Genomic DNA, 11,784 nt, shown 5'->3' with positions numbered 1-11,784 from the left:
ACCATCATTATCCCCATTTTTAAACTTTTTTTTTAATGCTTATTTTTTTTTGAGAGAGAGAAAGAGAGACACAGAGCATGAGCAGGCAAGGGGCAGAGAGCAAGAGAGACACAGAATCTGAAGCAGGTTCCAGGCTCTGAGCTGTCAGCACAGAGCCCAACACAGAGCTTGAACTCACAAACCATGAGATCATGACCTGAGCCAAAGTAAGACACTTAACTGACTGCACCACCCAGGCACCCCCTTTATCCCCATTTTAAAGATGAAGAAACTGAAACTAAGAGAAGTAACTGATCTAAAGACACGGTTCATAACGACAGAGCCAGAATTCAAATCCAGACCTACTTGATTCAAAGCCTATTTAACATTTATTATTTATAATGAAAACTCAAACAATAAAATAAGTTGATGTTGAAAATTAAAACCTGGTATTATATTAACAATCTATTCTCAAATGACCAACTTTTATATTTCACTAAATCTCTTAATACTTTCCATTGAAAAGACATGGATAAGCAAAAAGAATTCCTTGAGGTAAATATGTAGACCGGTAGCTTAAAATAGTCAACAATAGAGGTTTTGTTCGTTCATGGCTTCATAGCTTTTCTGTGACAAGAGAAGGACTCTCTTTGATCACAGGGATATGATACTTCCACTGTATATATCCAAATCCTACTTAACCTTCAAATACCAGTTCATTCCCTTTTTCCATGTACCTTTCTCCTATCACTCTAGAAATTACTTCTATTTTTTATTGAATTCCTACAGCTATATTTATTGCATCTGGCACATGGTGTAGCATATAATTACTTCCCTGAGAGTATCTGAAGTAACAGAGACCAGATTTACCTTCCAGCCGGAAACCACAGAACCAAACAAATGAAATATGTAAAACAAAGGTTTTCAAGACACTGGATAGCAGGCAACAAAGAACCATGATCCCTGAGAGACAAGAAACAAGTAAGATGAGGCCTCCATTTGGCCAGTATACTGCCTTGAGAGAGTTTCCAGGCTGCAACCCAGAGAAAGGGAATCAAGAGGAAATCCAGTTGATTCCCGAGACGAAACGGCAGCACTCAGAGTCTGGGGAGACCAGGCAACTGAAATTCGTACAATGGAATACCAAAAAGGAAAAACTTTCACAGAAACAGAACTCCAAAGTTCTGCAGAAGATCTCTCTAAAACAATTTAGCAGGGAATTGATTTGCATATGAATGTGAGAAAAAGAGCTGAGGCTGGGGAAAGCACCTGAAAGGATTAGAAAGAACAGTACCTACAGTTCACCTAGGACTGGGAACAGGGCCTGTTCCCACAAAGCAGGCAAAGAACCATCAGAATGCAGGAGTCATCAGGTAGGGTGTTTGGAAGAATGATACCTCAGAAGTGAGGAATAATCAGCCCTAGACTAAACACGCTTCTAGGTGACCCTAACAATTTTTTTTTAAATAATAAAGCACAAAAATATTTATGGAAATACAAAAATGTCCAGCACTCAAATAGGCAAAACTTACAATGTCTGGCATCCAATCAAAGATTATCAAGCATGCAAGGAAGCTGGAAAATACAAAGCTTAACAGGGGGGAAAAAAATTAAAACGGCCCACAACTTATAAAATAACTGACCCAGAACTGACAAAATGTTAGAATTAACATACAGAGACATTACAGTAGTTTTTAACTATATTTCATATTTTCAAAAACTTAGTAGAGATAGGGAAGATATGAAAAAGACCCAAACTGAACTTCTAGAAACGAAAATTGCAATGTCTAAAAAGAAAAATACACTAGAAGGAATTAATGGCAGATTAACTATGTAGAAGAAAATATTATTAAATTGAGGACAAACTAATAGAAAGTTTCCAAAATTAAACACAAAGAGAAAAAAGAATTTTAAAAACAGAGAATCAATGAGCTGTGAAACAATTTCAAGAGCTCTAATATGCATATATTGGTGTCCTGAAGAAGAGGAGGTAGGAAGTAAAGAATTTTTCTGAATAAATATTTGACAAAAATATTAACCCACAGAACCAAAAAGCTCATTAACTCAAGCACAAGAAACATGAGAAAATGATACCAATACACACCACAATCAAATTACACTAACCAATGATAAAAAAAATTTTAAAGCAGCAAGGGTAAAAAAGACACCTTACATACACAAGAAAATAGAAGGATGACAGCAGATTTCTCATGGGCAACAAGGTAGAGAAGAAGACAATGAAGAAACATCTTTAAAATAATAAAAGAAAAATATGGCAATACGCTTACATAGAAAATAAAATAGAATGTACAGAAAAGCAACTAGAACTAAGAAGTGAGGTTTGCAATGTTGCAGGATCAAAGATCAACATACAGGGTTGCCTGGGTGGCTCAGTCAGTTAAGCATCCAACTTCATGCCATGATCTAATGGTTCGTGAGTTCCAGCCCCACGTGGGGCTCTGTGCTGTCAGCTCAGAGCCTGGCACCTGCTTCAGATTCTGTGTCTCCCTCTCTCTCTGCCCCTCCCTCATTTTCACTCTGTCTCTCTCAAAACTAAACATTAAAAAAAAAGCAAAGATCAGCACACAAAAACCAATTGTATTTTTCTATACTCCCAATGAACAATTAGAAATTAAAATTCAAAAAACAATACAATTTACAATAACATTAAACATACAAAATACTTGGATAAATATGACAAAAGATGTGTAAAACCTATCCACTGAAAACTATAAAATATCACTGAGAAAAAATTTAAAAGACCTAAATGAACTGGAAAGATACATTGTGCTTATGGGGCGCCTGGGTGGCTCAGTCACTTAAGCATCCAACTTAGCCTCAGGTCATGATCTTGTGGTCTGTGGGTTCAAGCCTTGTGTCAGGCTCAGTGCTGGCAGCTCAGAGCCTGGGGCCTGCTTCGGATTCTGTGTCTCCTCTCTCTCTCTAGCCCTCCCCCACTCACACTCTGTCTCTCAAACATGAATAAACGTTAAAAAAAAAAAAAAGTGAAAGATACATTATGTTTATTATCAGAAGATACAATATTGTTGTGTCCCAGCATGTTATTTTGTAGAAATTTGTAAGTTGATTCTAAAACTTACATGGAAATGTAAGAAACCTAAAATGGCCGGGGCGCCTGGGTGGCGCAGTCGGTTAAGCGTCCGACTTCAGCCAGGTCACGATCTCGCGGTCCGGGAGTTCGAGCCCCGCGTCGGGCTCTGGGCTGATGGCTCAGAGCCTGGAGCCTGTTTCCGATTCTGTGTCTCCCTCTCTCTCTGCCCCTCCCCCGTTCATGCTCTGTCTCTCTCTGTCCCCAAAATAAATAAACGTTGAAAAAAAAAATTTTTTAAATAAATAAAAAAGAAACCTAAAATGGCCAAAAACAACTTTGAAAAAGAATATCAAAGTTAAAGGATCTGACTTCAAGACTTAGTATAGAACTACTGCAATCAAGACAATGTGGCATTAGTGCAAAGATAGACAAATAAATCCATGAAACAGAGAGTCTAGAAATAGATTCACATTATGTAAACAACTCATTTTTTTTTTTTTTTTGCTTTTGCCTCTTCCTTTTTTAAAATAGGGTTTATTTTTTAGAGCAGATTTAGGTTCCCGGTAACATTTAGGAGAAAGTACAGAATGTTGGGGTGCTTGGGTGGCTCAATCAGTTAATTGCCTGATTCTTGGTTTCAGCCCAGGTCATGATCTCATGGTTCAAGAGTTTAAGCCCCATGGCAGGCTCCCTGCTGACGGTGCAGAGCCTATTTAGGATTCTCTCTGTCTTCTTTCTCTCTGCCCCTCCACTGCTCACTCTCTCTCAAAATAAATAAATTAAAAAAAATTTTTTTAATCTTAAATTTAAAAACAAAGTACAGAATGTTTCCACAGACAACTGATTTTTAACAAAGATAGAAAAGCAATTTGGTGGAGAAAGGATCATCTTTCAATAAATAGTGGGAATAACTCCATATCTGTATGCAAAAAAAAGGGGGGAACTTTGATCCATATCTCACACTATGTGCAAAAATTAATTCAAAATGGATCAATGGCATAAATGTAAAATGTAAAACTAGGAAATTTCTACAAGAAAATATAGGAGAAAATCTTTGTGCCTTTGGATTAAGTATTTCTTAAATACATCAAATGATCAATTAAAGGAAAAATGGCAAATTGAACTTCATAAAAATTGAAAACAACTTCTTGTCAAAAGACACTGTTAAGAGGATGAAAAGAAAAGCCACAGAGTGGGAGAAAATACTTGCAAATCACTTATAAAGTACTTGTCTCCAGAATAAAGAACTCTCAAAATGCAATAATAAGAAAAAAAAAATCAAAATGGGCAAACGATTTGAATAGACAGTTGACCAAAGAAGATATATGAATAGCAAATAAACTCATGATAGGGTGTTCAACATCATTAGTCATTAGGGAAATATAAATTAAAGCCACAATGAGATACCTCTTCATATCTATTAGAACAGCTAAAAGTACAAGGGCTAACCATACCAAGTGCTAGTGAGGATGTGGAGAACTAAAACACTCATACACTGCTAATGGAAATGTAAAATCAGTTTATTGTTTCTTAATAAACATACACCTATCATATGATTCAGCCATTCCACTTCTAAGCATTATCCAAAAGAAATAAAAGTATATGTCTACTTGTTCATGAATATTCATAGCAACTTTATTTGTCAGAGCCAAAAACAACAATCTAAATTTCCAACAAGTGAATAAATAAACCAGTTTTGGCATATCCACATAAAAAAGTACTCTCAAAAAAAATAAAGAATTAACTATAGATACAATAACATGGATTGATCACAAAATAGCGAGAGACAAGCAAGACAAAAATGAGTAAAACTCCCAACACAGAAGAAACACACAGAAATACCCATCTCCTGGGTTTCCCCTGAAAGAGGTATATTTGCATACTTTAAAAGCTGCTGCCTGAGCATCTGGTTTCCAATCAGCCTGAATCTAGATGCTGCCTGAGATCTTCCCCTTTGGGATAATAACAAGACTTGACACACCTTTAACTACTGGGAGCCACTAAAAATAAAGCAGACTGTTTGGACCATCACAAAGGTTTGAGAGACAACCAAGAGGTAGGGCAGAATTGAATAAGTTTCATCTCCTACATGAGGCCACCCCTTCAAGACAGAGAGTTGGCTGTTTTATCTAATGCACAGAAACCAATGCAGAGAGTCAAAGCAAACTAAAAAACAGAGGACTATGAATGACATAAAGGAATAAGATAAAACTCCAGAAAAATGAGTATAAACTGTATGGCTCCATGGATATAAAATTCTGGAAAATGCAAACTAACCCTTAATGATAGAAGACAAATCAGTAGTTGCTGGGGACAGGGAGGGAGATTATAAAGGGGCATAAGAAAACTTTTGGGAATGATGGATATGTTCATTACCTTGATTATGATCATTTCACATGTATATTTATATGTAAAAACCTGCAAATTGTATACTTTACAGCAATTGTAAAGTACACTTTCCTAGCAAATTACTGTATGTCAATTACACCCCAATAAAGATTTATAAAAATAATGAGTGTTAATTTTTAAACAATCTAAAGTACAAGATAAGAAGGATAAGCCAGGGCAATGTCATGAATTAAATTTTTCCTAATACAGTTAGGAGTAAATACTATGCACTTACATAGTACAGTGAATACACAGGTTTAATTTAAAGGGTGTTTTGTTTTGTTGCTTTTTTTCCCCCACTAGATACATTTGGAAGACAAATGTCTATATTATTTTTAATTTCCCTATATTCTAAAAGTAATCTTATTGGGGCACCTGGGTGGCTCAGTTGGTTAAGCATCCAACTCTTTATTTCAGCTCAGGTCATTATCTCATGGTCATGAGACCAAGGCCTGTATCAGGCTCCACGCTGGGCATGGAGCTTAAGATTCTCTTCTTCCTCTTCCTCTTCCTCTTCCTCCTCCTCTTCCTCCTCCTCCTCCTCCTCCTCCTCCTCCTCCTCCTCCTCCTCTTCCTCCTCCTCCCTCTGCCCCTCCCCCTCCCCTGCGCTTGCACACATGCACGCACACTCTCTCTCAGAAAGAAAAAAAAAATTTAGACGTGATCTTATAGAGGTGCCTGGATGGTTCAGTCAATTGAGTGTCTGACTCTGGCTCAGTTCATGATCTCATGGTTTATGGATTTGAACCCCATATCAGGCTCTGTGCTGGTAGCTCAGAGCCTGGAGCCTGCTTTGGATTCTGTGTCTCCCTCTCTCTCTGCCCCTCCACTGCTCATGCTCGCTCTCTCTCTCTCTCTCTCTCTTTCAAAAATAAATAAAACATTTAAAAATTTTTCAAAAAAGAAGTGATCTTATTAATTTTTTCAAAGGAGGTACCAAAACAGATTTTGTGTTTCCTAAAGACAGCCAAACAAAAACAAAAATTATGGGGAAAATAAAATTAGCAATCCAACATGCAAGAACAAACTTGCTACAGACAAGTAGCATCTCAAACTATTGGGGAAGGAAATAAAGCCTTACCAGATAAAATTCTTCTAGGAATAATTTTTGAGGGTGGCTCATATTTTATCTCAGATTTTTAACCTAGCAGTATCAAGATTTATTCCTCTAAATCTTGCCACCTTTCCCAAATGATTATTTAAAACCATGAGTGGACACTGAGTTTAAATAAATTATCATTATTTCATTATCCTAAGATAATGAGGCAGTTGTTCACATTTGGAGTGTATTCCAAAATCAGATCTTATTGTTTTTAATGTTTTTATTTATTTTTGAGAGACAGGGAGAGAGAAGGCACAAGCTGGGGAAGAACAGAAAGAGACAGAGAATTCAAAGCAGGCTCCAGGCTCTGAGTTGTCAGCACAAAGCCCGACGCAGGGCTCAAACCCATGAACCGTGAGATCATGACCTGAGCTGAAGTCAGATGCTTAACTGACTGAGCCACCCAGGCACCTCCAAAATCAGTCAGATTTTTAAGAAGGTCTTCAAAAGACTCAGAGCTGAGGAATAATTCAGAATGTTTTGTTTTTTTCAAACAGGATTTAGAGCCCTAATAGGGTTGTTACAAGCTGATGAAATCTCATCAGTGTATACAACAAGGGGAAAAAAAACTTACATATTTGTCCACATCCAAAAGGTTTATGAAGACTCACAATACAGAAACTGCTTTTTCAAACTGAACCCTAGAGTTTTGTGCATTTAACTCTACTACGAGTTCTCTAGGTTTGAAGCCAGGTTTTCCAGTATGGTGAAGTGGAGAAAACACATGGATATTTATCCCGATCAGTCATTACAAGCTGTAGCAAACTGGGTAAGTGAGTTCTGCTTTCTAGAATTTTCACTGAAAATGGAAGGATTAGTTTAGAAATTTCTCACATCACCATCATTTTGCGACTATGGCTAAAACAAGACAGTATGCTTTCAGCACCATGGACAGTCACAAGAAGTAGGAAAAAGACTGGCTCAAGCAGAAAAGCCAATTATGTTGTTTTAAAAATTGTTATAGCAAAAGTCCATATATAGCTTAATATTTCAAGTTAATGTGGTATTTATGATAAGTAAATTTTCCATTTTTATTTTTTGTAACCACCTTTCAAAATTATGAACATCGTAGAATATAACAGAAACATATGCCTTGTGAAGAAAATCTCTATATTTATTATCTAAATGTTCCAATTAATTGTGATTAAAGATTTATTTTTTAAAAAATTCAAAAGATCTAAATGGACAAACAAAACAATTACCAAATATGTAAGTAAAACTACATTATATTTCACACTTCTCTACTCTTCAATTGAATACCAGGAACTTAAAAAGAATAAAATTTCAGTTTTATAAATTAAAAATGTCAGACATATACCAATATTTTTAATCAATTTAAACAACATTGAAGTTTCTATCATAATATATCTTAGAATTTAAAACCAATGTTATAAAATATTTTAGGGTAGAGTGCCTTCACATTAAGTAATGCTAACATCCTTCCTATCCAACCTCAATATTTGAAAGCAAATTAAGTCAGGTTAATATGAAAATCAAATCTACAAGTCTTCAAGGTCAAAGAGAAAGGAGGAAGGAGTCCATCAAAGAAATATTCTATATTTTTTAGTATGTACACTCATGGAGTAGAATATTTTTTAAGTTTCCCTGATTATGGGGAGAAAGGAAGGTCTCCATGGTGTAGTGTGGTTTTATAAATGTATTCATTTGTGTATTAATTATATAAGACTGCTATTTGGAAAACATTGCTATGTTCTGGGGGATACAACAGTGAAGAAATAAATATAGTTCTTCTCACTGTCTAATATTGATCTTCTTGTTAGGACAGTAACTCCACATTTGTTGCAGTGTGTAATGAAAAGAGTGAATCTAGAGATAGCAAGAAAGCTTGCTGGACCTCTTCTGAGGAACAGATTTCTACTCTCGCAATACAGAAGGGAAATAGAGAAAAAGAGAAAAGAGAGAATTGGCTGTGTGTTTTCACAAGTGAGAGTTTTCCCTGGTTCTTACCATTTTAGAAGGAAGAAAGGAAGAAGGAAAAAGAGAGACATATGCATACTATGAATCCACCCACTCACAGACATGGCTCATTGTGAGTCCTGCAACCTGTCAGATTTGTATTCCTCTACCTTGGGGTCAAATGAGGAAGAAAACTAATTTAATGGAATGAGTAATAAAAGAGCAATGAGGTCCTCTCTCTAGGGGAGCACTGTATAACTTTCTATTTAACTTTCTTTTGGGGGGAAATGTCAGTATCAAAATCTAATTTTCATGTCTGGGTAAGCACATAGTTGACCATTATCTTTTCAGCAGATCTGTCTCTCTGAAAGCTCCACCTTTCAAAAGATAATTGAGCCAATCTTGATATTAAATAAAACAAGGACCCATTTATGTTTTGAAGGGAATGGCATCTATTTGCATTACACAGAGGCAAAATTGATAGTTCAAAATTCTAAAATGTGCATGTAATACAGTAATGTGCAGTATTAAGGAAAGCAGAATTGGAGCAAAGACCATCTTACTGCGATTCAAAAGTACAAGGAAAAGGAACACATCTGTCTGGTGTTAGTCACTATTTTCATGGTATCAAAGCACAAAAACTAAAAAGCCAATAAACTGCTTATATTTATTAATTTTCAAGATTTCATGTATAAGAAAATTGATGATGTTTCATAGTAAAATTGATTTAAATCAACCTGTTGATTCATTTACCTAAACAGTTTCACTTTTTAATTTATTAGATAGTATTGAATTGACAATCTAATTTTTCTATATGCAAACCTAAATAGAAAAAAAAAATCATCACACCCACACACAATGTATAGTAAAGTAATTCTCTCAATGTGTGAACCATCTAGTCTTACAACTATGAACTGGATAAAAAAGCAGATGAGACCAAATGCCCTTCTTACACCTTAAATACTACAAGAACATCTTTTGTGATCTCATTTATTTATTTGTCAAATATGTACTAAGTATCATTTTTCCTGTCTACCATGGAGACAGGTAGAAGAAATGTCAGTTTTCACCCTTGACTTCAGGGGCTTACACTTTAAATGAAAGGGTCATCTTATAGGTCCTGCTAACAGGTGACTTAGGCAGAAATTTTATCCCATTTATTTTCCAATTGGGATATAATCTCTATCCCATATCCCTTGCAATAGGTTGTGATGATCTTAAGGGCAGAAACATTGACACCTTCCATGTAACAACTACTCCAATTCTCAGGGTACATACACCACATATGCAATCGAAAATCAAATATTTTTCTGGTATAAAAACAGTGAGAGACCAGTTTACCCAAAACTCTTTTAATAATAAAATATATTTTGGGATTAGTATTGCTGAGTATTCACCCAGAAATAGTATAAATCATATATTCTGAAACTAAAAGTACTATACAACAAAAATTACCTTATGAATAAACAAATTCTAAAAAAAAAATGTTAACATCTTTGTAACATTGTTCTATTTGGCTAAGCTGATGTGACAGATGGGTGATGGTAAACTGAAATTTCATATTTGCACCTAATTTCCTGTTTAAAAACAAATCAAAACCCACACCACCACACTGAAGTACATTTTTAGTTTATTGCAAGCTGACCAATTTAAGTCAAATCCATGTATTTTGCCTAATGAAACTAAATTTAACTCTATTTCACAATTTGGAGCACGAAAACAACCACTAGTCTTAGAGTCACATGATGTGGTTCAAGACCCAGCTTTGCCACATATTAATTGTCTGACCTTGGGCAACTCCTCTAACTTCTTGATGATTCAGATTCCTCACATGCAAGTTAAAAAGTTAAGATGCAATGCATTCAGCATCTACTCCGTCTCTAAAAGGCCATACTCTTTTACGACACTGGCATTTACTGAAGCTTTAACACTATCCTCATTCAACCCAAATAATATTCCATTTAATCACAAAACACAACCAACACAAGCCACATCATTATATATCATTCTTGTGAATTCATCCACTTTTACTTGAATATGTAACAAGGCACACAGCACTTTTATGAATTGGCAGAATTTTTTAAAAACCAGTATTTAATTCAGACGGTCACTTTGACCTTTCAAGAGGAAGTTGCTATTGTTCCTCTATCATTTGAAGTTCTAATAGGAAACAGATGACATATTCAAATTGGGTAATTTAAAGGGAAGTTTAGTAAAACTCTGACTATTTACCAAGATACAAGAAGGGTATAAGAAAAACCACAAGGCAGGGTACAATATCTTGGAGCTAGTAACATACCTCATTACCCACCCACCCCTCCCCCCAGAAAGTAGTAAGAGAAGGGAGTGTTGCAGGAAGTTGGAAACAGAGAGGCTATATGGAGAAGACCACCTTACAGGAGCTGTGATCTTAGTTAGAGGGACACAGCCAGCTCAAGGTGACCTTGTAAATAGGAAGATGAAGTAATAAATGCCTTGTCCTCACAATCTCCACTCCCTCCAGTCTCTGGCCAATGCTCCCCATTGGCCAAACCCAATTAGAAACTGAGGCCAAGAGAACCCTGTGGATATATTTCATACAGGTTGGCTTCCTAGAGTACAGACTAGAGAAAGATGAAGAACTAGAGGTGCAAAGGGAAATACCTAACACAAACCGGTTCCCTCTAATTAGGCTAGGTTCTCAAAGAGTTATACTGTCCCCCAACTTGATATGAGGCTTCTTTAATGGTGTCATGAGTAAAAGCTACTTGTCTAGTGAGTTCATGCATTATGCTGGATCCCTTCCAAATTCTATGTATTTAATGTTCAAATAATCTTTATTCTGATACTAAGAACCTATTAGAACTCTCTAATGTAGTCATCTGGGATAATTTTAGATCTCAACAGGTTTTCACAAAGAATGTAAGCAAACCAATTGCTTAAATTGGAAGAAATGTCAATGTTAGTAAAGATTGATTTTCTATACTCCTTCTTTCTAATTAGTTGCTTTGGACATCAGTGAGTTGCATGAAAAGAACCACAATGATTTCTCTGATTAAGTAGCTCCAGCAAACTAGAAAGGTTGGAGCACAGCATTATTAACTCTTTGATGGGCTATGTATGTAACGTCATGCTGAGCTGCACACATTATGAAATGCTCCAGGGGATAGGAAAATAAAAGTGGATAAAAGGAGGAGGAGCTTCAAAAGGAGGACTTAATTTAAGCCTCTAGTTTAGAAAAGACAAGGAGCATATCTGCCAATGTAGAAAGAAAACTATTGCTAATTGGATACTTGCTGCCATGTACCAGGTGCTATGCTAAGTGTTTTTACATCATATCTCATATAATCTGCATAACAGCCCAGTG

This window comes from Lynx canadensis, chromosome B1 (genome assembly GCF_007474595.2).
Source record: "Lynx canadensis isolate LIC74 chromosome B1, mLynCan4.pri.v2, whole genome shotgun sequence".
Taxonomy (NCBI): Eukaryota; Metazoa; Chordata; class Mammalia; order Carnivora; family Felidae; genus Lynx; species Lynx canadensis.
Note: the sequence above shows the minus strand (reverse complement) of the source record.